Source organism: Myotis lucifugus, unplaced genomic scaffold (genome assembly GCF_000147115.1).
Source record: "Myotis lucifugus unplaced genomic scaffold, Myoluc2.0 scaffold_12, whole genome shotgun sequence".
NCBI lineage: Eukaryota > Metazoa > Chordata > Mammalia > Chiroptera > Vespertilionidae > Myotis > Myotis lucifugus.
Window position 1 is genome coordinate 9,572,480 of NW_005871060.1, and position 25,897 is coordinate 9,598,376.

The 25,897-nt window shown below is 38.1% G+C and overlaps 1 pseudogene; it reads right to left on the reverse strand.

Moving 5' to 3' along the window:
* Window positions 1-21,124: 21,124 nt before the first annotated feature.
* On the reverse strand, window positions 21,125-21,479 carry LOC102422137 (annotated as a pseudogene).
* Between the last annotated feature and the right edge of the window lie 4,418 nt (window positions 21,480-25,897).

Here is a 25,897-nt window from a genome sequence, read left to right on the forward strand (position 1 = left end):
TCTTTATAGTAGAAAAAAATAGATTTCAATTCCCAAACGGTTGTGATTAGAAGAGGTAATGGTTACCTTTTACCATCTGTCATTTTGATCCTTAGTATAGATATCTCAATCGTTTTTAATAATCTATTTGATATTTATGTAACACTTTTAAGCATACAAAGTATGCCATTTTCTTTCAGATAGCCTGTTTTTCTGTGAGAAATACTGAGAATATAAGCCTGATAATTTGTGGACCCACCCCATGAACAATGGACTGACATTAAATAGAACACGTGAAAGGCACTGTAGAACAGCATCAGCTGCTGGGTGACCATGGCAAGTTACTTAATGTCTGCAAAATAGGGGAAATACCTTCCCCGGAGAGTTTTTGTGAGGAGTAAATGAGTTAATATATGGGCTTAGATCAGGTCCTGACTCAGAATAAGTCGACGCTGAGTGTTGGCTACTGTTACTGAGTTGCAGAGACTGGGAGTTTTGGAAATCTGCTGAACAGATCTAGTGTGTGTCTCAACCATGATGTTGCTGCATTGGGAAAAATCTTTAGATGGGGAAATAAGATCAGAGATTCAAGTAACTAGTTTCTGTTGAAATACAATAATATTTATTTCAGTGAAAAATGAAATGTTAATCCAATTTAGAAATCATTTTCTGACCATGTGCTGCTAGACACAATAAGGTATACAGATACATATAAGACATCTTCAGTTGAATTTTAAAAGAAAATAAGAATGTAGTTGTAATTTCTTTGCTCCTGCTAATAAAATAGATATTAACTTTGTTCATAAAAGTCTATGTTACTAATATTGGCATAATTCACTTAAGTAATAAAATACCTTTAAAGTAGGTAAGATAGCAGTAAGCGGGACACTTGAAATATTTTATCAAACTAACACAATCAGTAGAAAATCAGATCAAAAGAAATGTCATAGTAATTAGTCCCAGCCATATAGGCACAACTTGGAGATATTGTGGGTTCAGTTCCAGACCACCCCAATAAAGTGAGTTATAATGCTTTTGCTAGTGGAGGGTTCTGCCTTTAGTTTATAAAAAAAAAAAAGCAACATCTATGAAGCACAGTAAAATGAAACTCAATAAAACGAGGTATGTCTGTATTTAAATACTGCTGTGCTTTTCACAGAGCTTTCTGCTTTCTTCAAAAACTCACTTTATTCATGACATTGAAGGGATTTGATGCTATGTTTTATCATAAGCGCTACTATAAATTGTACTCTAGTTCCATAAGTAATTGTAATACAAGAATTTTTCCTCTTCCAGGTATTGTAATATATGAGTATACAATTCATATCCTCTAGGAAGATGAATCATGCTGTCTTAGGTTACCTCATGCTCCTTATATGTATCTTAGTTTGAGAAGCACAGGAATAATGTGCTCTCATTTAACTTTGTGCACCTTGAAGATGATATCCACAGATTCTGGTTATTGGTTACCATTTATAAAAGTGCATTTTTTTTCAGAGTGCACAAACATTTATTTACAAAAGTCCAAGGTATATATGATACAGGCTTTTTACACAGTAGTTAAAACAGGATTATTTTATGTGTTTTTATTACCAGAAAGTATAGAAAATGTTTAGTAATCATTTTTGCTATTTTTATACAAAGTGACAGGTCATGCACCCTTTTTTTTTTAAGTTTTAAAATCCTTTGCTAAGTGCAAATACGAGATGCCTCTCTCCAGTTTTAAGGAAGTGGAATGGGACTGTCGCTGGGCAGTCTCTGGCTCTGGGGAGCAAGCACTCCGCCCAGAGAGGGGAAGGTGCCAGGCGCTGCTGGACATCCTGCTTTGTCCCCCAGAAAGGGGCTCATCTCTGCGGGTTTCCTGTCACTTGCATCTTTCAGCCACTTGCTGGCTTGTCAGATGATATGGCCCCATCTCTGCCCCAAAGCCCATCACTAGTACGACTGCTTCTTGAGGAGCCCGGGATCCAGTTCCTGCCTCCGGGACCCTGAGGTGTCTAGAGGGTCAAACAGGGTTAGAACTCATGACCCGTGAGCCCCCACCAGCAGGAATGCCTCCTGAGCAGCTGTGTGGGTGAGAAATAGCAAGAATTCTCAAAGGACAGGTCCTCAGCTTGGCCTGGGGGGAACCATTCCTTTAAAGTGCATATTTTTTGAGTATTTGAAAGACGAACAGATCTCAGACCAAATGGAAAGTGTTTGGCAACTAAGTACACTAGGAAAAAAAAAAGTATAGCATGATATTTACTATTTCATACTTCAATCTCAGAGTAATACAGGGGTTGAGTGGGAAACTTTGAGTGCTCAATAAATATAATAGAGTTGGCAGGGCCCAGATCAGTAATCTCAGTCAATCCAAGCAGATTATAATACTGTAGCCCTTGTCCTGGGAGGACCATGATGGGCTAAAAGGCACAGATGACATGACGCAGGACACCGCTACTTAGGTCACAGGCTCAGAGGCACTCTGAACCCAACACAAGGTATTACAAGTCAAAGCTGGAACCTGCACTCCAAATTTAGCCCTGCTCAAGGTGGGCTATGTCCACTTATCACCATGGTATTTTCACAAAGTTGACCTCTCATTTAAATACATACTTTACACACTAAGCAATGATATCTGCAACATCACAGGCCTTGTGTGCCAATTGTGGTTTAGTTCTTGTCCAACTTGACTATCTGTAAACTAAAATCACCTTGCATACCTCTTGGCATGCTTTGAGAAACACAAGCAGGAGTAAGGTGGTTGAAGGCTAAAAGACTGGCATGTGAACACCAGCTTCTCTGCTTTCTCCCTAGATAACCTTGGCAGCTTTCTGGACTGCTCTGAATCTCAGGTTCTTCAAATGTAAAAGGGTTGCAGATAGACACACTCCAAGCACTTAGAAACACCAATTATTAAGCAACCCTATTCATTGAGAACCCTTGGTCTCCAGGCTTGGCCTGGAAAAATGTGTCACAGCCCTCTCTACCAGTGACTCTGAGCAGACCTCCAGGGGCCTTGGGCACCCTTGTTGAGGTCTAGGGCATTTCTTCATCACTGGAAATGTTGGCTGGGGTGTCTGTATACATGAGAAGGCAGTTTTAAGTTCCCCAGGTTCCTAGGGCTACAGTGTATGTTGTCAATCAACACGGGCCCATCCATAAAAAAACAAAATAAAAAAACAGATGGGGCCTGCTCTAGCTGCAGTTTGGGAAAACAGGGCTCAAAGAGAAATGGGTTCTTCCAAGCAGCTGAAGGCACACTTGTGTTCATATCCCTGAAGCAGAAATGAAAGCTGCCTGTGCAAATGCAGTGGGTAAATGGAGGAGCAGACTTGCACCCAGTCACCAAGCAGCACCAGCAGTACTAGCAACGTCGTCCCATCTAACAGGTGTCCTGGGGTCACTGGGCCTGGTTTGCCTAGCAATGTTCTGGTTCCCATTGGTCAAACCAGAAAACGTGTTATAGTGCCCCTTTTACTTTCAAATGTCCCCGTTTAGAAGAGCAATTAGATGGTTTTGCCACCAGTGACCCAGAGCAGGGAGTTGATCTGCTCAAGGTCATACAGTCATCAGGGGCCAAGAAGGGAGTAAAACTTGCTTCTCCCAGCTCCAGACAATGTGGCCTACTGACCAAGGGCATGGGTCCCTTCAGACAGTAAGCCTCCGAGGACTAGAATGCAATCTTTTTTAAAAAATATATATTTTATTGATTTTTTACAGAGAGGAAGGGAGAGGGATAGAAAGTTAGAAACATCAATGAGAGAGAAACATCGATCAGCTGCCTCCTGCACACTCCCTACTGGGGATGTGCCCGCAACCAAGGTACATGCCCTTGACCGGAATCGAACCTGGGACCCTTCAATCCACAGGCTGACCCTCTAGCCACTGAGCCAACTGGTTAGGGCTAGAATGCAATCTTGATCCATCTTCATCCTAGAGCCCAGCACCTGCATCCTCGAACCAGGTGGGAAGTCCCTTATTGAAATTCTGTTTCCTGGAGGACAAGGATTACTCCTAGTTCATGTGCTGAATATTGGCTGCATGCCAGGCATAATCCTGGGTGGGTGTTCCACAAATCAATGTCTATTGGTGATCCCCAACACCAATCCTGTGAACTATAGTACTTCACCCATTTCAGAGGGAGCCCCCAAATGGAGCTGGCAGAGACCCAACGAAACATTCCTGTCTGAGACAAGGACAGAGATCTCAGCCCTTGCAGGGAGCTGTGGGCCAGGCTGCAGGAATCCATGAGGCACTTAGCCAAGGCCTTCCTTAAAATCACTTCTAGCATCCAGAAATGTTCTGGCTATAATTCCAGAGATTGTATCTACTAGTGTTATTCCCCAGGCAGCTGAATTATCACCATAGATCAGGCTCAGAAAATCCTTGAATGAAGCTCCATGCAACTGACAGGCACAGTCATTATGAAGGCCTGGGGCTGAAGGGTGGATCTAGCCGTGTCTCCACAGATCACGAGGGCGGCCAACATCTTTTCCCTGTAGAAATCTCTCTGCTTGCTCTAGCCGGTTTAGCTCAGTGTATAGAGAAGCGGTTCTCAACCTGTGGGTCGAGACCCCTTTGGGGGTCGAACGACCCTTTCACAGGGGTCTCCTAAGACGATCAGAAAACATATATAAAATTACATATTGCTTTTGTGATTAATCACTATGCTTTAATTATGTTCAATTTGTAACAATGAAAATACATCCTGCCTATCAGATATTTACATTATGATTCATAATAGTAGCAAAATTACAGTTATGAAGTAGCAATGAAAATAATTTTATGGTTGGAGGTCACCACAACATGAGGAACTGTATTAAAGGGTCGTGGCATTAGGAAGGTTGAGAACCACTGGTCTAGAGCATTGGCCTGTGGACTGAAGGGTCCTGGGTTGGATTCCAGTCATAGGCACGTACCTCAGTTGCAGGCTTCTAACCCTGGATGGGATGTGTTTGGGAGGCAACCAATTGATGTGTCTCTCTCATATCAATGTTTCTCTCTCTCCATCTTTCCCTCTCCCACTCTCTCTAAAATCAATGGGAAAATGTCCTCAGGTGGAGATTTTAAAAAAAGAAAAGAAATCTGTGTGTGTGTGTGTGTGTGTGGTGGGGGGCGTGTTGGGCATGGTGCCAGAGTCCATGCTTGTTACCGGCTTTTCACTGTTTCTCCTCATCCAGATTGCCCCAAGCTCCAAGCCTGCCTGGCTCACAGGCCCATGCCAAAAACAGATTTGTGTAGTATAATTTGGAAAACCAGAAACAAAAAGTGTTATTAATGCATAATGAAATGTATAAGGCATCTTGTCTTTCACGTTTGTGGCCAACCTAAAGATGGATATGAACATATTTAGTGTAGCTCCATTATGGAACTTTAGTTGTGATTTATGAATATCCCTAGAACTTTCAACATTGGTCTTTGGGGATTTTAATTGTAACTAATAAAATCTCAGGGAGATAGGATGTATTAGAGTTACTATACAGATATTAAAGAAATTAGTGAGATTTTGTAACATTCAACTTTTTTTTAAGTTAGAAGAGAAATATTGACTGCAAGACTCAGCCTCATTAACCTATAAAATAACCTCTGCCAAAAGTGCTTTTTTTGTTCACAGCTGTACTTGTAACCAAATCACATCTAATTTCTTCCAAGACGAATAGACATGATACCCAATTCTTTCCTACATTTCAGAATATGTTATTCTTCTGGAACTTATTTACAAAGAAAACACAATTACTTTTGAACCTAAAACAAGACCAAGTAAACTGAAGGCAAACAGTTTTTCTCATCTACTGAAGCAATTAATTTTTTAAAAAGTCTTATAATAGAACAAAGTTTTATATAAAGATACTTCTTTGTTTCTTAATGAGAAATGTCTGAGGTTTTTATGCACATAAACTTGATGTGTTAATTTCAGATGACAGAGAACCCAGATTTTTAAAAATTCTGTTTGGCTTCAAAAATAAACTTAAAAGTTGAATTTGAAACTGGACAGCGAATGGGTCCAGGATGCCTGTTGCTACTTGAGCCAATTAAGCAGAGACAGGGTTGAATTGTATATGAGTGTTTTTATTTTCCAGTATTGCCAGCAGTATGGGAGAGCAGCAGGTCATCCACAAAAATCTGCTCTATGGAATAAAAATTGGTATTACAGGCATGGGGAAGTAGCCAAAAGGAATACGAATGGGTATGCAAAAGGAATAAAAATGGGTATCATGGTTACAGATTACAGGCAATGTGGGCAGAGGATTGCAAAGGGTGGGCACCTCTAGACTCTATTGTTTCAGCAACAAGGTTCTTAATCTTTCCATGATGATAGGCAGTTTTCGGATAAAGACTATGTACCTCATTTCCAGGTTAACTCCCAGGTCCCAGAAGGGTCCGGAGCACAGGAACACTGTCCTTAAGGAGTTGGATGTGCCACCTTCCTGGTACATGGGTGTGTTTGCCAACTTGGAAGCTCCCTGAACCCCAGGGTTTAGGCTTTTAAAAGGGAGGTTTCATCCTGTAGGTACAATTAATGGAATCATTTGTCACTGATGATTAATCTCCAACCCCTCTACCCTCCCTAGAGGTTGGGAGGTGCGGCTCCAAGTTCCAAGCTTCTGATCAAAGCAACCAGCTCCCTCCTGAAGGCGCCCAGCAAGAGTTATCTCATTAGAACAATTATCACCCTAATCACTCAGCAAATCCCAATGTAACCTAGAGGAAAACAAATGGAGGGTAAGAAGACATAGGAAGTGGAGAAGTAAAAGTGTAAATGTTTGAAGAGGTAAGAATAGAAGAGGAAGCAGGGAATGGAAATGCAGAAAGAGATGAGCAGGTCCCTGTCCTGTGAGGGAGAATCTTGAAGGAGGATGTACCCCTTAGAGTGACTGTCCTCATCTTTACCTTATTTGCCAATACTCTTAAGTGATGTGGGCCCACCTAGCAGAGCTGTGATAAAAGCAAGTTGTTCAAAAACACTGCAGGGGTTGTTGGGAGATTGTTTAGCTTCCTGTTTCTTGGCTTCTGTACTCCAGTTAAACCAGTTTATTCTCATCTTGGGCACTACCTGACACTCTGAACCTAGATTTGGTTCTAGAATGCTCTCCGTAGGAAGCTAATTTTAACTATCTCAGTCCTTTTTGCTGCTATTTCAGCAAATGTGACCACACCTTCTTTTGTGGCTGACAATTTCCTTTTCTTCTTTCATCTTGCTACTTGAATGGTTCATTTATTTCACAAATACTTTTTTGAATACTTATAACTATACCCTAACAAGTAAACTCCAGGTCAGCAGGGACCTTAAATGCCTTGGCAATTTTTATATATTCAGAATCTGAATAATCCAGACACAAACATGTTCAATAAATATTGGCTGACAGAATGAATCAATACTATACTGCGCAGTATATAGATAATTAAGATAAAAATTTTATTTTCAGGAATTTTACAATAAAGGAGTGGGAGAGCATTATTTATAGTAATTGCAGTAAATATTGTTTAATAAAATCAGACAGGAGAAGATTTCCTTACTGTTAGAACAAAAGACTACATCGTCAGTGACAGGGAATTAGAAATAAACTTGTAGGAGAGGAGGGACAGTGAGGAAACTTTCCTGCCTTGACCATGACATTGGGCGGCCGGAATAGAAATATCTTTCCTGAGAATTTGTAGCATGAGCTGACTTCACATAGGTTTGCAGTATGAATTTACTTTGTGTGATCCTCAGACCATCAAACTGAGAATTTAATTTAAGGTGGTTGTGCTTGCGAGAGATTGGTAGGAGTACACCCAAATCCTCCCTGAAGGAATACTACCTCAACACGGGCCTCAACCAATTTCCATGGATGAAGTTGCACAGAGCGAGTTCACAAGGCACCATGAGTGACAGCCTGCAGAAACAACTGAGAGCAGTATTAGACCCATTCGGCCTCTACTTATTGAAATGATCGGAATAGAATGCAAACATAGCGAAGTTTAGTTTACATAAAGAGAGGCTTTAAAAGAGGGGCAAGGGATAGGAAACAACAAAAAAGATCAAGCAGATTGGAAAAGGAGTGAGGTAGAACTTGGAAAAATAAAACATAGTGATCAATATAGTAATTGCAATTAAGTTAATGTGACCTTTTTCAGAGCAGTGTTATTGGAAGGATGGGGGCAGAATCCAAACAATCAGTTGAAGACTTAATGGCAGTAAATAAACTGTGTATATGTTTTTATGTGCTTTTCTGTATACAGGTGATAGTTTACCATTTTAAAATATTAAATAGAAGATAATGTGAAATGAAAAAATAAGAATGGTAAGAGTAGACTATTTCTAGAAGCTTTCAGTGGTAACTACAGTGATGGTGATAAGGAAGAAGAAGGAATCCCTTTTCCCATCAGTGCATTTCATTATTCCCAGATACAATTCTACTTCTTTCTTTTTGACTAAAGGAAAATGGGAGATGGCAGAAAGGGAGGCAGAGTGGGAAGATGAGGGGAAAAGAATAGGAATAAGAACAAAGCAGAACTGAAGGGGGTAAGCTGGGAAGGAAAACCCAAATGGCTCCACATAGTGATCCCCTTGTCCCTGAGCAGCATGTCATGGCAAAGGAGAAAAATAAAACGGTGCAAGAGAAATGGAGAGCATGTGAGGCACATTCTAACCAATCACCTTGAAAAGTAACATTATATTAAGATAATTTTTTTTACTGTAAATCATAAATTTTACTTACAAAAATTTTAACAATAACCTAATCCTAACTTCATATTCAACTAGGGGAACTGGATTTGAACCAAACCAAAAGTGACACGCTTCATTTTGCAAACTTCAAACATCACTTCCTCTTAAAAATAAAAAGTGTAAAGTAGGACATTCAATTTTCAGCTTGAATTATTTTTCCTTAAAACAAAAACCACACACATAGTGTAGGCCTCTCAGAGAGCCAGGGGAAGGGGATGAAGCCCACTGTTGGAGTTCATAGATCTATAGAAACTTAATTCATCTTTTTAGTTTGTAGTGCAAAGATTTAAACATCTATTCTATGCACTACTTTGAAGCAGTTCAGAGTCAGGTAATGTTGAAAAAACACAGTGCAATTTTTAGACAAATCGGATAGGTATGTCCATTTTAGCTCTTCAAATTAGCAAGTCAAAGCATTTTCAAATAAAAAATTAACAGCCTAATTCCAATCCTACTGATTGTTCTCCCATCTTTTTAAGTAAAGTACTGGAGAATGACCATCACATTATCTGTACATCATGCTTCTGCTTGAAAATCGGCCTGACTTGGCATGTTGTATTCATTGAGTCTTTATTATGCAGGTGTTATATTGCAGCCCATACTGGTTTAAAAGGAGTGTGGCCCTGGCTGGTGTGGCTCAGTTGGTTAAGTGTCATCCCATGGACCAAAAGGTTGCCGGTTGTATTCCAAATCAGGGCACATACCCAGGTTGGGGGTTTGATCCCAGGTCAGGGTACGTGCAGGAGGCAACCAATAGATGTTTTTCTCTCACATTGATTTTTTTTCTCTCTCCCCCTCTCCCTTTTTCTCTCTCTAAAAATCAATAAAAACATATTTTAATAAACAAATAAATAAAAGCAGGTGTGTGGTAGTTTATTGAGTACTAGACTCAAGAGTGTAGAGGGATGCCTGGCTTTAGGTGTAGCTTGTGTTAAAGACTCTAACCATGTTCTTAGGATCCGTCTTTGGAGTCGGCATTCCCTGTAGTCAGCTTTAGCCCCCGGTTGGCTCCTCTCTTCACAGAAAGTTATTGTGGAGCTCTAAGACCCATGCGCTCATACCATCAAATCCACCCCCAGTAAATGTCTTCTCATCCCTTATTGGTTCTGATAACTTATGTGTGTCCCGAGGCCAGAACTGTGGCCAGTGGGCAGGGTCCCGCTGCCTGGCTTAACTCGGTCAGGGCCCACAGCTCCCAAGCCTAGGCAGGGATTGTTCTTTCTAAACTGCATGCTGAGAATGGGAGAGGGGTGGTTTCCAAATAAAACTGAGCTACCATTCCCTCATATTTTAGGAGGGAGAAGGCTACTTGTTGGCAAAAGAGAAATGGTTTAGGCAAGAATTGGTCAAAGTTGTCTCTAGAAAAAAATATTGAAGGGTAAAATTTAGTATTTTCTTTCATTTTTAGGTCCTCCATTTTCACACCCTTTCTTCTCATTTTCAGTTAATATTTTACTCATGCTTAGCCTAAAGTTTATAAAGCGAGGGTCATTGCTAATGTATATTTGGCTTCCATCTACAATGGCTAATGTTGTCAGTCAGTGAAAAATCAATAAGCACTAAGAATTGGGTTCTCACATTATGTCAGTTTATTTTTGACCCTGAAATTTTAGAAGAAAATAGCATTTCTTTAATGTAAAGGTGTAGGTAGAGTAATAACAATTGAAGTAAAATATTGCTCAATAGAAAGTGTTAGAGAACAAAAAAGTTTTCATTACTCATCAATTACAGGTTTGTATGATCTTTTCATGCTCATTCTTGTCCTTTAAAATAGGAAATAGATATTTGAAATCTAATGTCATCAACCAGAATTTTATTGTTATATAAATAAGTTTAAAAGATGACAAATACAATAAAAGTATGGAAGCGTATTTTACTTGTGTATTTTGATCAAGACACAATGGCCAATTTCTCCCTTCTCTTTGCTACTCTCCTGTTACTTATTTACTCAGCAATTATTGAGTACCTCCTATATTCCAGGCGCTGTTTTAGGATATGGAAATATAAGATCAATGCTTTATTATATCACTCACAATGGAATTCCAATTGTATACCACAATAGAAATAATATTGTTTTGATTGATTATAATTAAAGAGGAACCATATGTATGTAAATGAATATAAAATTATTTCCAGTGTAGCAAGGATAATATTCAGGCTTCCATGAGAAAGAACTAATTTTATTTAGGCACATGAAATCTCAATCTGAAAGGACAGTTTCTCTGTTTGGACCTAGAATTGTGCTCAAGGTTTTCTTCATCATCAACCTTTACCTTAGTGGAGATTGCTCAAACCACTAGTTGGTAGAAAGAGGATGTGGAGCATATCTAAACAGTTTCCTAAAATGTGGAACAGGTTTGTAATTTAAGGAAACGAGAATTCTAACCCTGCTATTATGTATTGTTCAAGCTTAACTGTTAAAAATTCACATATGTGAAACCATCTTATATTAATACAAATGAGAAGACAGATATATAGTTCTTTTGGTTAATTTATTTCCAACCCTTTGGATATTTGAGGCTACAGAATTAGGTTCTGAGAAAACTAGATTTCAATGAAATTCCTATGAAAAGATGTCTAGAAGACTTTGCTTCAGATATAGCAAGATACATCTGATTGGCAAGTGGCCACTTTGGTTTTTCTTCTGATGGGCCAGAATCCTAAACATTTCACAATATTCTGGCCTCACATAATCCTTGTGCTGCACAGTGAGGTTGTGAAGAATATGGACGATAGATTCTGCCTGCCTGGATTTGAATTCCTGCTCTGCCATATGCTAGCTGTATGATCTTACTCTCCATGTCTGTTTCCTCATCTATAACATGAGGATAAAATATGACCTACTTCATAGGATTGGTATGAGGGTTAACTGGATAAATATGTGTAAAGTGCTTAGAACAAAGTCTGGGTCATAGTATATAGTATGTGTTTGGTTAAATACACACACAGAGAGTAATTTTTCACATTATATAGTCAAACTGGGGTTACATAACTTTATATTATTATAAAAGAATATTTTATTATTTGACCTAGCTTTTTCATTGAGGACTATTAAAACTTAAAGGATATGACTGGATAGCTAACATACAAGTGAACTTTCTAACTTTTCCATGTAAGATGCCTGTCAGAATCATTCAGTGTACTTGTATTTAATAGATGTTTTATAATGTCATAATTATGTGCATTCCTCAACAAATCCACAAGCAGTATAAAAATCCACAAGTAGCATAAAAATAAAGGGTAATAAAAGGTGTTATTTCTGGTGTCCACTCCCCAGGAGTGTTCATTTTTTACACACATTGGCAATGGGAACACAAAGACCACAAGGAAGTGTGTCCACGTAGCTCCAAGGGAAGTCCCAGCGTACTTAGGGAATTGCCGAATGAAAGCAGAAGAATGTCATGATACACCTGGGACTCTTGTTCTTCATGTCCGAATACACAAACTTCTGAAGCATGTGGCATTACTCAACCAGGGCAATGCTGTCTTTCTAGAATGCATTTTAGAATGTGCAGATAATTTAAACTTACACAGTGTTATTTGCTAATTACATTTCAATAGAGCTGGGGGAAAAAAGAATGTGCAGGTGCTACTGGCATATAATAGGCTTGGAATAGGAATGCTAAATGTCTTGCAAACAGTGGGAGGTTCCTGCAGCATAAAAAAATTGAAACGCTCAAAATAGCACCTGGCCTTCCTGCATGGATGATCACAAAGAATTCACTAAGAGAAACAACTCAGGCCTGGGACAGAGGAGACGTATGTTGTGGACCTGCTTTAACCCTCCACTGGCTGCATGACCTTGTGGGAGTCCCGGAACCACGCTGGATATCAGTTTCCTCTCTGATAAATATAATGTTAGAAGTCCCTTTCACCACGATTTCTTTGACTTAAAAGTCTAAAGATAATTACTTTGCTTTCTTGTTTAACAGTAACGTAACTTTTCAGCAATAATATTTCCAGTTGACAGGATGACATGATGTCAATCCATTTGAAGCCACAACTGTGCAAATATTGTCCTGTAAATATTCCAATATTTAGTTTTTTGTGTCTTTTTTTAAATCCTCACCTGAGGATATTTTTCCATTGATTTTTAGAGAGAGAAGAAGGGAGGGGGAGAGTCAGAGAGAGAGAAATATCAACGTGGGTTGGTTGCCTCCCGTAAAAGCCTGCAACTGAGATATGTGCCCTTGACTGGAATTGAACCCAGGACCCTTCAGTCCGTGGGCTGACACTCTATCCACTGTACCAAACAAGCTACTGAAAGCTACTTATAAAAAAGTTCAAGTAGTCTGGCTGGTGTTGCTCAGTGGTTGAGCATCGACCAATGATTCAGGAAATCGGGGTTTGATTCCCAATCAGAACACATGCCCAGGTTGTGGGCTCTATCCCAGTGTGGAGCGTGCAGGAGGCAGCCGATCAATTATTTTCTGTCATCATTGATGTTTCTAGCTCTCTCTGCCTTCCTTTTGAAATCAATAACAATATATATTTTTTTAAAAGTGAAAGTACACTTTTATATAACAATTTATCAGCAAATATTGACCATATTTAGAGTTGACCTATTTTACTATTTGTGTCCTGAACATACTAATAACTATAACTTGCCCCGAATTGTTATGTAAAATTTGTAACTTCTCATGAAGGGTTAACTGATGTATAGCGTATTCTATACACTTACCTTTTGAGAACCTAAAGCTTAATTCTTTTTTTATTATAAAACTACTAATTTTATTGTATAACTAGACTCTTATTCTATATAAATATTTATTAAATATTGATGTTAAAGTAATAAGAAAAAATCCAGTATAACATATTCAATGATGAACAATTTCCCACATAATATTTTTTCTCTTAAGAAAAGCAGTCTGTTGTCAATATCATGAAAGTTCCTATGTGAAAAAGGAGTTCATGTATGCTTCTGAGACCAGGTTTCTTGCAAAAATGTTTTATTCATCTGAGTCCGGAGAGGTTCTATACCTGTTCTGCACACGGGCATCCAATCCATTCTGACAGATCCAGTCCTCTGCCCTAGCTTTGCAGTTCATTTTGTGACCCGGAATAAATTGCATACAAGCCATTACTTATAAAAATTGGCAAACTTCAGATCTAAAATAGATTTCTAAAAAAAAAAAAAATCTCTCTAAATTATTGAGCTCCTGATCACAACGACGATGTAAATTTTTGTGGCAAATGAATTAAAATAAAGAAAGTCATTTCTTCAACCTCCAGTGGCTCTTTTTATTCATGTTATGTTTTAAATATACACTTATCATAAGAGATAAAAGGATACATGGGAGGGCTTTTCATTTGTTGTGTTCACCTTCTAGGAAAATAAATTACTTTTATTTGAAATAAAATGTCACTTCTTCATAAATCTTGTAATATTCTAAATTCTAAATAATTGTTTCTGTCATAGCAATAGTTATTGCTAATATACTATCAGTTATCTTTATCTTGAAAAATGAAATGGTTTTATTTTTAAAATTTTCTCTCAGGAAACAAAAACATGTTTTAGTAGTATGTTGGTACCTCAGCTTTTAAAGTATTTTTATGTGACAGATATGAAAATGTGGCTATTCATTTATATTATAAACTGAATTCACTTTGAAAACATAAATACAGTTTTAAAAAGCAGTTAATTTTTCCATTATAAACTGATTCTCTGTTTATTATAAAACTTTGGATAATAATGAAGGTTAAAAATTAAGAAAAATATCTATTATAGCCTCTTTAAATCATAGCTAATGTTTTGGTATCTATAATAATAAAAGCGGAATATACTAATTAGGCTAGACGTCCTTCTGGACGACCTTCCGGACGAAGCCCGGGCTGCGAGGGAAGCCCAGGTCCCGGGTGCCAGAGGGAAGCTGATACCGGCAGCTGGGGGAAGGAAGGCCTACTCTTGCTTGAATTTCATATATCTTTCACTATATATATATGAAATGTAAAATTTTTTATTAATGCAAATTAATGAAATTAGCATGTATTTATGCAAAGTAAAACACTGGCCTAGTTTTAAAAATCAAAGACTAATTGCAAGATTTATAACAGCAATCCCTTCCCTTTTCTATCCCTGGGTCCCTATTCCCAGATTCAACAATTATTTTCAACACTTTTTAGGTGGCTTCATATTGTCTCCATATACAAAGATATCTGCATCCTAATCCCCAGAACCTATGAATATGTTACTTTACATGATAAAAGGGACTTTGTAGATGTGATGAAGTTAAGGCTCTTAAGGTGGGGACATTGTCCTGGGTTGTCTGGGTGGGCTCAATAATGAAATCTCAAATCTCAAGGGTCCTTATAAGAGGGAGACAGGAGGATTAGAGTTAGTAGTAAGAAATGTAATGATAGAAGCAAGAGGTTGGAGTGATATAAGGAAGGGGTAATGAGCCAAAGAATGCAGGAGGCCTTTAGAAGGTCAAAAAGGCAAGCAAGTGAATTCTCCCTCCAGAGTTTCCAGGAGGAATCAGCCTAGATAGGTTGATTTTGGATTTCTGGCCTCTAGAACCATATGGTGTTTGTGTTGCTTTAAGCCACTAGGTTTGTGATAATTTGTTATAGCAGCAATAGGAAACTAATACAGACTTTTATTTTTTCATAGAACCCTGTTCTTTTTTTTTTATGTACAGATTACTTCCTCACCTTTCTGAAAATATGATCTTTTTTTTTTTTAATCCTCCCCTGAGGATATTTTTTCTATTGATTTCTAGGGAGAATGGAAGAGAGAGTGGAGGGGGGAAAGAGAGAGAGGAACATCTATGTGAGAGAGACACATTGATTGGTTGCTTCTTGCCCGGGTCCCTACCAGAGCCTGAGAACTTGCAACAGAGGTATGTGCCCTTGACCAGGAATCAAACCTGGGACCCTTTAGTCTGCAGGCTGACACTCTAGCCACTGAGAAAACTGGCCAGGGCTGATTTTTTTTTTTAATCTTCACTGGAGGACATGACTAGAGAGAGGAAGGGGGCAGGGAGAGAAAGAGGGAGAGAGAGAGAAAGAGAAACATCTATGTGAGAGAGAAACATCCAAAGGTTGCTTCCCATATGTGCCCTGACCAGGGATGGAACCTGCAACCTGGGTATGTGCCCTGAATGGGAGTCAAACCCACATGTTTTTGGTGCACAGGACGATGCTCAACCAACTGAGTCACTCTGGCCAGATGAGAATATGATTTTTTAAAATAAATTAGGTTACCTCTTATTCTGTGTGTTGCCTCTGATGTTTGGGGGTCCTCTTTTTTGGTTTGTTCTCCTTATTCCATTGTATTATTATCTTTGGATAGCTATTTATATTTCAGTGAAACCCTAAAAAGCTGCGAGGAAGCATTGACTAAGTGAGCAGATTTATCCCTAGGAAAACTTTATATATGGTGATGGGGACATAAGACTCTTTCACTGAAGGCTCCCTGTTTCTGTTGCTATTGCTTCAAAATAAATTACCATAAAGTTCTATGGTTTAAAATAATTATTTTAATTTGAATAAAGTATGTTTATGGGTCAGGAATTCAAGATAGGCTCAGCTGGGCAGTTCTCAAGTATCTTATGCATTTGGAGTTAGATGTAGTTATAACTTGGCTCATCTGGGCTGGAGTCTAAACTAGCTCACTCGCTTGGCTGGCAGTTGAGGTTGGTTGTTGGCTAGGTGTTCAGATGGACTGTCAACTGGATCACCTACATGTGGCCTTTAAAACATGGCAATGTCAGGCCATCAAACTTCTTACATTGTGATTGGCTTCCTCTAGATTCTAGAGCAAACATCCCAAGAGAACTAGGTAGATGCTTCTTGCTCTTTTCTGGCCAGTCTTCAGAAGTCACACAGTATTATTCCTCTTCACCCCACAGGTTGAAGAGGTCACTTGGCCACCCAAATTCAGGGGGACTGGATGGATATCGACCCATATTCAATTGGAGGAGTATACAGATTTTGGAACTTTTGTTCCATTGATCTGTTGTCTATCTTGATGTCAATATTGTAGCTTTATAACAAATCTTGAAATCAGATAGTGCTAGTCCCCTAAATGTGTTTTTGTTTTTCAAAATTGAGCTATTGTAAGTCCTTTGCATTTTTATGTGAATTTTAGATTCAGTTTGCCAATTTCTTAAAAAAAAAGAAAAAAGAAGAAGCCTGCTGATTGCATTGAAGCTATAGGCCAACTGAGCACCACTAAGTCTTCTGATTCATTAATTTAGGTTCTCTTTAATTTCACTCTGCAGTGCTTATACTTTTTAGTGTCCAGGTCTTTCACATCTTGATTAATTTATCTTTAAATGTTTCACATTTTTAATGCTATTGATTTCAATTTCCAATTGTTCATTACCAGTATATAGAAATGCAACTGACTTTTATGTATCAAGCTTGTACCCTACAACCTTGCTAAAATTATTTGTTATTCCTAGTAGCTTTTTTTTGTAAGTTTCATACAGTCATGTCATTTGTGAATAAAGATAGTTTAATTTTTCCTTTTCAAGCTGGTTGCCTTTTATTTATCTTCCTTGCCCAATTGCACTGGCTAAACCCCCCAATTGAACTGGCTAAAACCCCAGTATAACATTAAATAAAAATGGCGAGAGTGAAAATTTTTTACTTATTTCTGAGGTTAAAGGGAAAGCATTCTGTCTTTTTACCATTAGTGTATAATATCAGCTATAAGATATTATAGATGTCCTTTACCAGGTTGAGAAATTTATATAACTTCTGAATCTGTTGCATATCATTAGTTGTTAATTATCTATAGTTCTTTGGTTTTTAGTTTTAGTTGTTCATATGGTATACATATTTTTAACTTACCACAGTCTATCTTCAAATGATATTATATCACTTCATGTATAGTATAAGAACATTTCAAGAGTTTACTTCCATTTCCTTCTTTCCCACCTTTGCACTTATTGTTGTAACATATTTTACTTTATATAATCTCCAAAAAGTCAGGAAAAGCAAAAAAATAAAAAACAGCAGACAAAAATAGCAAAACTATATATAAAAATTTTTCTTCTCTCAGTTGATGAAAAAATTTTTTTAAAAATCAGGAATGAATGTTTGGTTTTGTCAAATGGTTTTACTGCATCTATTGAGATTATTGTATGGTTTTTGTTTTCCAGTTTTTTATATGGTGATTTATATTGAATGATTTTAAAAATTAAAACATTACTTTCCTGAGATAAGCTTCATTTAGTCATAATGTATTATACTTTTTTTCCCACTGTACTCCCCCATTCAATCTTGGCTGCCACAATCAGACAGACAGAAAGCGCGATGACCCTTTTTTCTTGCATCTGCACTGGTGTATTATACTTTTAATACATTGTTGTATTTGATTTGTTAAAATTTTTGTTTTAAAAATATTAACTAAATTGTATGACAGTATTGTTCATATTTTCTATATGTTTACTGGTTTTCTGTCTACTGTTCTATCAATAATTGAGAGGCATACTAAAATCTACAACAATAATTCTGGTTTTTTTAAGTGTATCTTTTCAGTTCTATCTGTTTGCTTCATGTGTATTGAAATTCCATTATTAGATACATAAGCGTTTAGGATTGTTATGTGATCTTGATGAATTAACCCCATTATCCATAGGAAATGACCATTTTGTCTCTGATATTATTTTCTGCTTTTAAATTTGTTTTCTCTGATATTAATATACTCACTCCAACTTTCTTTTGATTAGTGTTGGTATAGGATATCTTTTCCCATACTTTTACTTTTTATTTAATTGTGTCTTTATATTTGAAGTGGGTTTCTTATTTATATCATAACTGGATCTTGTTTTTAATTCAATCTGACCATTTCTGTCTTTTAATTGGGTTACTTAGATAATTTCCATTTAAAGTATTTTATATATATATATATATATATATATATATATATATATATATATATATATATATATAATCACTATTTTTGTCTCCTGTTTTTATTTTTTTGCTTTTCCTGAATTTTTGGAGATTATATAATTTCTGAATCTGTTGCATATCATTGGTTGTTAATTATCTATAGTTCTTTGGTTTTTAGTTTTAGTTGTTCATATGGTATACATATTTTTAACTTACCACAGTCTATCTTCAAATGATATTCTATCACTTCATGTATAGTAAAAGAACATTTCAAGAGTTTACTTCCATTTTCTTCTTCCCTACCTTTGCACTTATTATTGTAACATATTTTACTTTTGCATATGTTCTAAACCACATGCTACATTGTGATTAGTTTTGTTTAATTACAGATTTTATAGTAAAAAATTTAAAAGAAAAACATTACATATTTAACTATGAATTTACCATTTCTAATACTCTTTATTTCTTTGTATAGATTTATATTTCTATCTGGTATCATTTTCTTTCTGACCAAAGTACATCTTTTTTTTAAAAAAGTAGTTTTTTATTGATTTCAGAGAGAAAAAGGGAGAGGGATAAAGAGATAGAAACATCAATGATGAGAGAGAATTATTGATCAGCTGCCTCCTGCACACTCCCTACTGGGGACTGAGCCCACACCTGGGCATGTGCCCTGACTGGGATTCAAACCTGTGACCTCTTGGTGCATGGCTTGATGCTCAACCACTGAGCACACTGGCCGGGCCCAAAGAACATCCTTTATCATTACTTGTAATATGGGGCCTGTGGCTAATGAAATCATTTGGCTTTTGTATATCTGAAACCTGTGTTGCCTTCATTTTTGAAAGATATTTTGGGAGCTATATTTTAAGTTGACATTTTTTTCTTTCACTACCTTAAGATTTTGCTGTACTCTCTTCTCACTTGCATTGTTTCTGATGAAAATATGATGTCATCTATACATTTGTTCCTCTGTATGTAATGAGCCTTTTCCTCTGGTTGGTCGGATCCTCTCTTTACCACAGGTTTGAAGAAGTTTGACTATAATGTGCCTTGATATAATTTTCTTCATGCTTCTTGTGCTTGGGTTTTGTTGAGCTCCTTGGATCTAAAGTTATTACAACATACTGCTTTCTTCAGAGAGAGGTGCTGATGTCAAAAACTCTTATAGATAAAATGAAAAAAGTTATAAAATAAATGATGCTTCAAAATGATTAACTTTATAAATAACTACAAGTTCACTTCAGAATTGTGTTTTAAAATTGTGTTATCATTTGGATGACGATCACATAAATCTGCTGCTCCATATAGAAATCTATGGGGAAGCAGGGGAACAGTTTGCAACAGTGTGTTTTAGTTAAAAGGTGAATTACAGAAGGATTTTTAAGAAGCAGTAGTCAGATTTTGTGGAGTGTTTTGAAAAAGAAGGCTGCAGTAATTAGCTACTTAGCAGGCATTTTTGCATTAGATGAACCAGTTGAACAAGTATCCACAAGGCAATGGAGAAAGTAGTTTAACTTCAAGTGACAAGATTCTTCAATTTCTAAGAATATGAGCCTTTGGAAAAAAATATATTGCAACAGGAAATCCTGAAACGTTCCCACTGTTGCCTGGGCTTGAGAGTAAAGGATATTCGTAAGACTTCAGCTTTATAGAAACTACTTGGAAGATCCACAGAACAAAACAGAATAGTATTTCTCTTTCTCTCAACACAAGGGTGAGAGACCCTCTCTCTGAATCTTCCTCTGAGCCTGAGAACCTGACTGAGAGGAGAACGGATTCTGTGAGTTGCAGTCTGATCATGCAGCTAAGATTGCTTTATGGGTCCTGCCCCTAGACAAGTTGTGGATTTCTGTGAAGGAAGAGTATCTTGCCATTTAAAGGAAAGCAGCAAACATTGCACTGCAGTTTTCCACTCATTACAAATGTGAGCAAGCTTTGACTTGTTTAACAATCATCATGAGAAAAAGGGTGAAAACTATCTCATTTTGGTTGAAAATGAAATCCATTTGTGTTTATCTCAAGCTTGATCCAGAATTAGGTAACTGTGCAGTAGAAAAACAAGCTCAAGTTTCAAACTATTTTATTCTTTTTTTAAAAACTTTTATTAATAAAACGGAAAACTAAAGTCAGACAACTGCTTTGTTTTTGCATCTGATCTGACTATATGCCAGAGAAGTGATTCTTTATGAGGAGGTAGGAGAGAACTGTCAATATACCAGTTCCATTAAAAATGGCATACTGGAATATCTCATAAAGTTAGGTAATTGAAATAAAAAAGAGAACAAATTAAATATTAAAAATAAGAAGAATCTATCCCTAAATATCAGGGACCTCCTTTACTAGTCTTCAATGTAGCTTATTTGCAATCAAGATCAATCATATTGCCCTAGCTGGTTTGGCTCAGTGGATAGAGCATCGGCATGTGGACTGAACGGTCCCGGGTTTGATTCCGGTCAAGGGCATATGCTGGGGTTGTGGGCTTGATCCCCAGTGGGGGGCATGCAGGGGGCAGCCAATCGATGATTCTCTCTCATCATTGATGTTTCTATCTCTCTCTCCCTTTCTCTCTGAAATCAATAAAAATATTTTTAAAAAAAGAAAAGATCAATCATATTGCACAACCCCAAAAGGAAAAAACTGAGGGAACTCATGGATAATTTTCACAGCTTCATTGTAAAGTCCAAGATCAAAACGATGGTTATCTTCTTTAAACTGGACATAAGACGAGCTGTTATTCTTCCAACTGCTTCCACGATTCTAGAGATTTCTTCATCAAAAGGCTCCATCAACTCAATGGTTGCACTTTTTCATTCTCCATCCGAAAGAATAAACATTTTTCCAGCAGATGAATCCTTTCCAGCCTCCCTACGAAGCAGACGGTCGATGGCCTGAGTTAGCATCCTGGTGTTGATGTATGATTTGGGCAACTCCATCACCTCCACCATCATTGCAGACGGAGATTGGCTGCTGGCGGGAAACCAGTGGCGGAGTGAAAAACCAAGTTATTTTATTCTTCATTTCTAGTTTCAAAAATAAAAAAATGTACACATAAATCCTATATAATAAAAGGGTAAAATGCAAATTGACTCTAATGGCGGAATGACCAGGAATGACCGGTCACTATGTTGCACACTGACTACCAGGGGCAGACGCTAACGCAGGAGCTGCTCCCTGGTGGTGAGAGAGCTCCCACACGGTGAGCTCTGCTCAGCCATAAGCCGGGCTGATGGCTGAGAGCACAGTGGTCATGATAGCAACTTCTCCCACCTTCTTGGCAGCGCTAAGGATGTCTGACTGACGGCTTAGGCCCGATCCTCCAGGGAGTGGGCCTACACTGGCAGGAGGACATCCCCTGAGGGCTCCTGGGCTGCCAGAGAGATGTCTGACTGCCAGCTTAGGCCCGATCCCCTGGGGAGTGGGCCTAAGCTGGCAGAAGGACATACCCTGAGGAGTCCCGGGCTGTGAGAGGGTACAGGCTGGGCTGAGGGACAGCCCCCCTCCCCCCAAGTACACGAATTTTCATGTACCAGGCCTCTAGTAGGTATATAAGAGAATTTTAAAAGCCATATTTAAAAAAACAAAACAAAACCAGGCACATCTTGTCATTCTCCTTCTCCTTTTTTTTTTTTTTAATATATTTGTATTGACTTCAGAGTGGAAGGGAGAGGGAGAGAGAGGCAGAAGCATCAATGACGAGAGAGAATCATTGATTGGCTGCCTCCTGCATGCCCCACACTTAGGATAGAGCCTGCAATCTGGGCATGTGCCCTGATCAGAAATCACACTGTGACCTCTTGGTTCATAGGTTGTTGCTCAACCACTGAGCCATGCCACCTGGGCAAAAGCCAGAATTTATGCATAATAACTTCATAATTGCTAGGCCTATAGGACTATATTTGAGTCTGATCATGTTACTCAGGAAAAAAGTACTTTTTCAAAGCTTTGTATTAAAATCTATCTTAAGATATATTTTTATTCATCCTCTTTTTGCTTATGGTTTAGTAGATTTACTAATTGCATTGTCAATAATTTTCATGTTGTAAATATGCCATCCATACCTTTGTTCCTCTGTATGTAGTGAGCCTTTACATCAATTTAGAAATTTTATTTAAATTAAACCAACAAAGCCTATCTCAAGAAAAATTAAATCACATAAATTTAACAGAAATTTTTAAGGTTGGCCACATATATTCATAATTTATGAAATTATATACGTTACATATTTATAATATATAAAAGGGGAAGTAAGATACTGATTTTAAGAAAGGTAAGCTAAGCCTAACTTCTTCTTTTTTTTTTTTTTAAGAAAGTTGGAATAAGAAGTCATTTTAGTTTTAAATAAGGGGGGAAAACCCACAGAGCTTACATTATTAACTACGTGTGAAGTCGACATTTATTATGGACGTTTAGGTCTTGGATGTGGCGGCCATGAGAATGTGCCTTGCAGACCTCCAACCACAGGGAACTTAATTGAGCAAACGCCCCGGCTGCTGTGCTTTGAACCGATCACCCTGTTGTTACTAAGGCTGCTCTTCCCACAACGTGCTCCCCGCTGGTGACTGAGTGCGGCAGGTATACTGAGGCAAGCCCACACCGGGGTGTCAGCAAACCCCTCTGTTGGCCAATTTTGGTTCAAAGACTCTCTGACAGCCTTGCTGACCTCTCCTTGGACATAAGGGAATCTAGACCACTTCCACCCAACTTCCCTTCTCTCCTTGACACAGGGTCGTCTGTGCTTCATGGTCTGATGGCTCTCCCAGTCTTCCCAGTCTCCTTGCCCATTATCTCTCAAAGGTGTTTCTGTAATAAAATCCTTGCTTGTTTAAACCTGTGTTGGTGTCTTGGAGGACTTGGACTTATACATTAGATATGATAAAAGTCAAATCTGAAATACAAATTTAAAAAGGCTAAATTTTCTCTGCCTACACTACCAACTTAGTGACTCTTGGTGTCTTTTGTGGGGAGAGAGAGCCATACAAAAAGACTAGGCCAATAAGTTTGTAAAAAAAAAATTATAATAATAAATGGAAATATTTTTAAATGGGGTTGGAGCTGCCATCCCAGAGAAATCACCTTGCACATTTAATGCCTCCAACCTTTGGAATGTTAAAGCAGGGCGAGATAACCTTTGGACTGAGTCTAAAGCAACACTGTGTCCCAAAGAACTGTTTGCACGGAGAACAAGGAAGCAGATATTATGACTGCAGGACTGCTGATTACCAGACTAAAAAATGAAAACATTGATTAGGATTAGTATCACTATGTTAGCTTATCTGCACCAATAGAAATGCCTTCCTTCTATTGATGTCATTGTTCCCCTTCCCTTTCTCCTGCTTGGAACACTATTTGGGTTTCTGCCTGTGTCAGGGCTTCCTGAATAGCTATTCTTTTTTTTTTCTTAACTAAAATAAGTGCTTGTTGCCTGTCACTTTGGCCTTTTACTTATAGGTAAACAAGTTATTCATACTATTCACGGAAAAAGATCATTCCTACTTCTGTGACAATTATTGACAACTGTCATTGCATTATTATATCTATAGTTTGCCAATCACATTAACATTTTTTAATTTGTAGATATAAGAATATTTATGTGGGGGTTCCCTGAGACTTGAAAATTACTTCAAAACTTCCTCCAGGGTAAAAAGATTGCAAATGAGTATGCTAGACTAGTTCTGAAGTGCTTCAACTCAACTCATTTCATTTCTTGATCCTCTGGGTGCTATATTTTGTGTAGAAACAGAAATATTCTGCTCCCTCTTTGCAGCTAAAAGTAGCTGAGTCTAATTCTTGCCAACACAGAAGCCCATCCTAAAAGCCATTTCCTGTCTGTTTTCATCTACCTCCCCCTTTATATGATTCACGGGATCTCTGGTAGAGTCTAGCTGTCCTGCAGAGTTAAAAGGCTACGTTATAATCCTAGAGGGATTATCAATTTTTACAAAGTTATCAAGACAACATTTGTGTATAGGATAATATAGGACTACTGCTCACAGATTTAGAAAATAAAAAAAAGAATATTTGGGTTTTAAACCTGGGGAAAAGTAATCCTTGCTATAACTGGCACTCAAGAGCAGGACCAGGAAGGAGCAAAACATAGTATTTAAGAACATTCTGCATTGGAATAAATCTGCCTGATCACTGACTAACTGTATGGAGTTTGGCAAGCCACATTATCCCTCTGTTTACTTATCTATGAAAATAGAAATAATAATACCTGCTTAGAAGAATTAAATGCAAGAATATATGGAAAGTGCTCACTACTGTGCCTGACGCAGGGTTATCACTCAATAAAGTGTAGTTCTAATCACTAGGAAAGATGAGTTGAGGTGATTTTCATCTCAGTGCTATTATATAAAGTCATTTTGCATCTTGCATTGAGATCAAGTTCTTTTTAGGAGATTAATTTGTATTGCTAGCAAAGAAATACAGGAAAATATGAAAAAAAAATCAAGTTGCTGAAGCTACCACAGTTTAGATGCACATTTTCTTTTTTTGTTATTTATTTATGTATTTTTATTAAAACATTGGGGTGTCATCCTATATAATAAAAGGCTAATATGCAAATTGTCTCCTTGACCAGGAGTTTGACTGGGAGTTTGACCAGGGGGCGGGGCCAGCCAGCCAACCATGGTGGCCTCTCCCCTCGGCTGGTTCCACCCCCCGATTGGGCCGGCAGGACCCCACCTGTGCACAAATTCATGCACTGGGCCTCTAGCTGGTTAATAAAATTATATAGATTTCAATTCTAGGATATATCATCTGTATATTGCATTGTGTGCTCACCATCCAAAGTCAAATCTCCTTCCATCACCCTATACTCACTTCCTCTACTCTAACACCCCTTACCCTCCTTCCGCTATGGTAACCACCATGCTGTTGCCTGGGTTGGAGAGCACGTACATTATCATTTAATGCCCCTTCTTGAAGTCCCTCATCTCACGGCAGCTCTCCATGGTGCCCTTAACCCTGAGCTTCTGTATTCCTCTTCTCCAGAGAATAAGTGCTAAGAGGGGAGAGAAGGGATAGGAGATTGTGGGAGGAACCAGGAGTAGCTGCTTCCTTGCCTGGATAGGAGAGGAGCCCTGGCCACCCAAACATTTTGTTAATATATTTTTTATTAATTTCAGAGAGGAAGGGAGAGGGAGAGAGAGATAGGAATATCAATGATGAGAGAGAATCACTGACTGGCTACCTCCTGCACGCCCCCCACTGGGGATTGAACCCGCAACCTGGGCATGTGCTCTGACTGGGAATTGAACCCTGACCTCCTGGTTCATAGGTTTATGCTCAACTACTGAGTCACACCAGCAGGGTAACACCCAAACATTTTGGATACAATCTTTCAGCCAGTCCCCCATTTTCAGATCCTGCCCTTCT